The sequence below is a fragment of the Crocuta crocuta genome, unplaced genomic scaffold (assembly GCF_008692635.1).
Source record: "Crocuta crocuta isolate KB4526 unplaced genomic scaffold, BGI_CrCroc_1.0 scaffold344, whole genome shotgun sequence".
Lineage (NCBI taxonomy): Eukaryota > Metazoa > Chordata > Mammalia > Carnivora > Hyaenidae > Crocuta > Crocuta crocuta.
In genome coordinates, this window is record NW_027533081.1 from 1,032,581 (window position 1) to 1,039,097 (window position 6,517).

Genomic DNA, 6,517 nt, shown 5'->3' on the forward strand with positions numbered 1-6,517 from the left:
CAAGATATGCCTGTACCAAGATGTGTGATTGCTGAATCATCTGGTAAGAATATGCTTAGTGTTTTAGGAAACAGCCAAACTGTTTTCCAAAATGGCTGTAGCATTTTGCATTCCCACCAGCAATGAAAGAGAGTTGCTAATGCTCAGTATCCTCAGAAACATTTGGTAATGTCATCATTTTGGATTTTTCCCCATTCTAATAGGTGTGTTAGAATGTTGCTTTAATTTTCAATTCTCTAAATGACATATAATGTTAAGCACCTTTTCATATGCTTCTCTGTATATGTTCTTTGGTAGGTGTCTATTCAGGTCTTTTGCCCATTTTTAATTGGGTTGTGGTTTTCTTATTATTGAGGTTTTTTTTTTTTAATGTTTTATTTATTTCTGAGAGAGAGAGAGGGAGACAGCGTGAGCAGGGGAGGGTCAGAAAGAGAGGGAGACACAGAATCCGAAGCAGCCTCCAGGCTCTAAGCTGGCTGTCAGCACAGAGCCTGATGCTGGGCTCGAACCCACCAACCACGAGATCATGACCTGAGCCGAAGTCGGACGCTTAACCGACTGAGCCACCCAGGTGCCCCTCTTCTTACTGAATTTTAAGAGTTCTTTGGGTATTTTGGATAACAGTCCCTTATCAGATATTTCTTTTGTAAATATTTTCTCCTAGACTATGGCTTGTCTTCTAATTCTTTTGATGACCAATTGATTAAAAAAATTTTTTTTAACATTTATTCATTTTTGAGAGACAGAGACAGAGCGTGAGTTGGGGAGGAGCAGAGAAAGAGAGAGACAGAATCAGAAGCAGGCTCCAGGCTCTGAGCATTCAGCACAGACCCAACATGGGGCTCAAACCCACAAATCATGGGATCATGACCTGAGCCAAAGTTGGATGCTTAACCAACTGAATCACCTAGGCGACCCGATGGCCAGTTGATTTTTGACAACAGTTGCAAGTTAATCCAACGTGAGAAAATAATGGTTTTTTCAACATACTGTGCTGGGACAACTGGATATCCACATGCAAATGAATGAAGTTGGACCCCTATCTCACACCGCTAACAAAAATTAACTGAAAATGGATCAAAGACCTAACTGTAATAGCTGAAATTATAAACTTTATTGTGACTTTATTAAATTCACATTTTAAAAAATGTTTACTTATTTATTTTTTGAGAGAGAGAGTATGAGTGGGGAAGGGGTAGAGAGGGAGAGAAGCAAGCTCTGTAAGCAGCCTCTGTGTATCAGCACAGAGTCTTGATGTGGGCCTCACAAACCATGAGATCATGACCTGAGTTGAAGCTTAACCACTGAGCCACCCAGGAGCCCCTAAATTAACACTTGTTAAGTAGAACCCTGGAGGCACTGGATGGTGAACCTAGATTAAACAAAAGGCCATAAAATTTTTGAAATAGAGTTTATTACTCACAGGTCCTAGAGGGGATACATAGCATACCTTGAAGGACCACACCTTAACCAAGGAGGCTAAGGCCAGGTGCAGGCTGAGAGCTTGGCAGAACTTGGTTCACATGCCTTTATTAAGGTCTGCAGGTGGAGTGCTTTGGGGTTCCCAGGCTAGGACTGGAACTCAAAAGAGCAGGTTTTGGTAAACATTGCAGAGATGTTATCTAAAGAGTGCACAAGGGAACGCCCTGGGGTAGAGGTGAGAATGCTTATCACAAGAGCCATTGGGAGAATCATATCTGGAACTTACACTTACTTATGAATCTGTGGGCTCTTATCTAGGGCCACACTCTTGTGAGGGGCCAGTATCAGTATAAAACCCCTGTAGGCTACTAAGCCACACAAAATAGTTGCTGAGGCAGCAATATTATGGACTAGTTTAGATAAACTCTCCACAAACTCTTAGATCTTCACTGCCATGGATTAGGCAATAGGTTTTAAATTTTTTAATGTTTATTTCATTTATTTAAATTTTTACAAAATGTTTATGTATTTTTGAGGAGAGTGAGACAGAGCGTAAGCAGGACAGAGAGGGAGGGAGACACAGAATCTGAAACAGGCTCCAGGCTGCACGCTGTCAGCACAGAGCCTGATGCAAGGCTTGAACTCACAAGCTGTGAGATCATGACCTGAGCCAAAGTTGGCTGCCCAACAAACTGAGCCACCCAGGTGGCCCTTTAAATGTTTACTTTTGAGAGGAGGGAAAGAGCCACTCTTGTGAGCACTCAAGCAGGTGAAGGTCAGGGAGAGAGGGAGACAGAGAATTCAAAGCAAGCTCTATGCTGTCAGTGCAAAGCCAAATGCAGGGCTCGAACCCATTAACTGTGAGATCATGACCTGAGCCCAAGTCTGACATTTAACCAACTCAGCTACCCAGGCGCCCCTAAATTTAAAACTTTTGTGCTTCATAGGATATCATCGAGAAAGTTAAAAGGTAATAATCTACAGAATGGGAGAATATATTTACAAATCATATATCTGGTAACGTAGTTGTATTCAGAATATATAATGTGCTCTTAGAGCACCTGGGTGGCACAGTTGGTTAAATGTGCAATTCTTGATCTTCTCTCAGGTCATGATCTCACTGTTCATGGTTCGGCCCAGCATCAGCTCTGTGCTGACAGTGTGGAGACTGCTTGGGATTCTGTCTCTCCTTCTCTATGCCCCTCCCCTGCTTGTGTGTATGCGCGCGCTCTCTCCCTCTCTCAAATAAATACACTTCTAAAAATTAAAAAAAAAAAAACCTCTTAAGGAGCACCTGGGTGGCTCAGTCAGTTAAGCATCTGAATCTTGATTTCAGCGCAGGTCATGATCTCACGGTTTGTGAATTTGAGCCCCACGTTGGGCTCTGGGCTGATGTTGTAGGGCCTGCTTGGTATTCTCTCTCTCTCTCTCTCTCTGCCCACTCTCTCTCTTTCTCTCTCTCAAAATAAATAAACAACAAAAACAACAACAAAAAAGAACTCTCAAAACTCAACAATAAAAAGATAAAAACCTAACTTAAGGATTATCATTGTTGCACTATATGCTAACTAACTTGGATGGATATTAAAAAATAAATGAATTATTTAAAAAAAGAAATGTAAGAAAAAAAAGAATGGGTAAAGGCTTGGTAATGGGACAGATGGTAGCTGTAGTTGTGGTGAACATAGTATAATATGTAAATTTGTCAGATCATTGAGTTCTACGCTGAAAACTAATGTAACAATGTGTGTCAACTATACTCAAATAAAAATATATAGATATAAATGGGTAAAGGATCTAAGAAGGCATTTCCCCAAAGAAGATATACAAATGTCCAACAATCACATGGAAAGATTCTTGTCATCATTAATCATTATTGAAAAGCAAATCAGGGGTGCCTAGGTGGCTCAGTCAGTTAAGCGTCAGATTTCGGCTCAAGTCATGATCTCACGGTTTGTAGGTTCAAGCCCCGCATCAGGCTTTGTGCTGACAGCTGGATCAGAGCCTGGAGCCTGTTTCAGATTCTGTGTCTGACCCTCTCTCTCTGACCCTCCTCTGCTCACTCTGTCTCTCTCTCAGAAATAAATTTAAAAAAAACATTAAAAAAAAAAAAAAAGCAAATCAAATCCACAGTGTGATGCCACACTTTGCACCCCGTTAGGATGGCTCTAGTCAAAAAGCCAGATCATAACAAGTGTTGAAGATAAGGAGTGTTTCTTATACTGTTGGTGGGAATGTGAGATGGTGTAGCGGCTTGGGAAAACTGCTGGGTATCTCTTCAAAATGTTAAACATGAAGTTACTATATGATACAGCTATTATACTCCTAGGTATACACCTGAGAAATGAAGACATGTATCCACACAAAACTTGCTCCTGAATTTTCAAAGCACCATCACTCCTACCAGCCAAGAACTAGAAGCAATCAAAGTGTCCATCAACTGATGATGGACCAATAAAATGTGAAATGTCCATACAATAGAATATTATTTGCCCACAGGCAATATTATTTGCCCATGATACAACATGGACAAACATAATTTATGAAATTTCATAATTTATGAAAACATAATGCTAAGTGAAGGAAGCCATTCAAAAAAGACCAAATACTGTATGACTTCATTTATATGAAGTGTCCAGAATAGGCAAATCCATAGAGACAGAGACAGATTAGTGGTTTCCAGGGGATAAAGGGAGAGGCGAATGATTGCAAATGGGTACATGGTCTCATTTTGGGGAGGTGATGAAATTTTCTGAAACTAGTTACTGGTGATGATTGCACAATTCTATGAATATACTAAAAACCACTGAACTGTACACACTATCAGTGTGGAACCCACTTGGGATTCTCTCTCTCTCTCAATAAATAAATAAATTAAAAAAAAATTTTAAACGATAAATCACTGAACTGTTTCCAGGAAAGAACTTCAGAGGCAGAAAGGGCTGAGTGCTCAGAGAAAGATGAAGACCAATAAACAGAGGAACAGAGGAAGAAAGGGGAAAACCACTGATTTTCCCCAAACTGGTCCATCTGTGTTGCCTGACTCAAGTCAAGGCATTCTTCTTCTTCTTCTTCTTTTTTTAAAGTTTATCTATTTGTTTGGAGTGGGGAGGGGCAGAGAAAGAGGCAGAGAGAGCAACCCAAGCAGGATCCATGCTGTCAGCACAGAGTCCAACGTGGGGTTCAAACCCACGAACCGCAAGATCATGACCTGAGCCAGAGTCAGATGTTTAACTGACTGAGTCACCTAGGCGTCCCCCACCCAGCCTTTCCTTCTTTTTGCCCTCAGCCCTGGCAATGACAGTCACGTCTGTCCCCACCTGCTACAGCCCTTACCAGAGGTGCATCCTCTTCCCATTTCCTATCACCCTCTCTGCCACAAGCTGGCCCTGGTTCCTGGTACCCTCTCTTTCCTGGAAGAGTCCCAAGTCTATTTTTCCAAACACCACTCCCTGGAAGCCCAAGCTAGCTGCCCTACTGTGATGATGAAAACAATGGTTTTCTGAGTTGCTGCCTAAGCAAGATAACCCTGTTCACAACCCACAGTCTAGATAACTGGTAAGGACTTGGGTTTAGGATACCTGCGGTAAGTTCCAGCTTTAGGTGGACCCTGGACCTCTTAAAATATCCACTAGGGGATGGGGCGCCTGGGTGGCTCAGTCGGTTAAGCGTCCTTTGGCTCAGGTCATGATCTCAGGTTCGTGGGTTCGAGCCCCGCATCGGGCTCTGTGCTGACAGCTCAGAGCCAGGAGCCTGTTTCAGATTCTGTATCTCCCTCTCTCTCTGACCCTCCCCTGCTCATGCTGTCTCTCTCTCAGAAATAAATAAAACATTAAAAAAATTTTTTTAAATCCACTAGGGGCACCTGGGTGACTCAATTGACTTACTGACCCTTGATTTCAGCTCGGGTCATGATCCTGGAGCCATGAGACTGGGCCTCAAGTCAGTCTCTGCACCAAGTGTAGAGCCTCCTTAGTATTCTCTCCCTCCCTCCCTCTGCTCCTCTTCCCTGCTCATGCACTCTCTCTCTCTAAAATAAAAAAAATTTAGGGGCACCTGGGTGGCTCAGTGAGTTAGGCCTCTGACTTCGGCTCAGGTCATGATCTCACAGTCCGTGAGTTCAAGCCCTGCATTGGGCTCTGTGCTAACAGCTCAGAGTCTGGACCCTGCTTCAGATTCTGTGTTTCCCTCTCTCTCTGTACCTCCCCTGCTCATGTTCTGTCTCTCAAAAATAAGTAAATGTTAAAACATTTTAATAAATAAATAAAATAAAAAATAAAAATTTTAGGGGTGCCTGGGTGGTTCAGTCAGTTATACATCAGGTTTTGGCTCAGGTCATGATCTCACAGTTTGTGAGCTTGAGCCCCATATTGGGCTCTCTGCTGTCAGCACAGAGCCTGCTTCAGATCTTCTGTTTCCCTCTCTCTCTGCTCCTCCCCTGCATGTGCTCTCTCTGCTCCTCCCCTGTGTGTGCTCTCTCAAAATAAATAAATAAACTTAAAAAATGAATAAAATAAAATAATTTTAGGGGCACCTGGGTGGCTCAGTTGTTTAATCACCCAACTCAATTTTGGCTCAGGTCATGATCTCACAGGATCAAGCCCCATGTTGGACTCTGTGTTGGCAGCACGGACCCTACTTGAGATTCTCTCTCTTCCTCTCTCTCTGCTCCTCCCTTGCTCACACTCCTCTCTTTCTCTCAAAATACATATATATATTTTTAATTTTTTAAAATAAAAAAATATCCACTTAGAGGGGCACCTGGCTGGCTCAGTCCATAAAGCACTTGACTCTTGATCTCAAGGTTGTGAGTTTGAGTCCCACATTGAGTGTAGAGATTATTTAAAAATAAAATCTTAAAACAAAATAAAATAAAATATCCACTTAGAGTTAAGTCCGGGAAAAGTTAGTAACCTCCACCCCAAAGAGCAGCTACCCTGCTCTCTATCTCCTGCTGTTTTGTGATCCTGGACAGAAGACATGCCTTTCCCCACCCCATATCCCTGCCCCTCCCCCCTGCCACTCAATGCGGCCTCAATTCTGGGATCTGTAAGTAATAATAAATCTTGTGACTTTTCCTTTGCATGGATATACT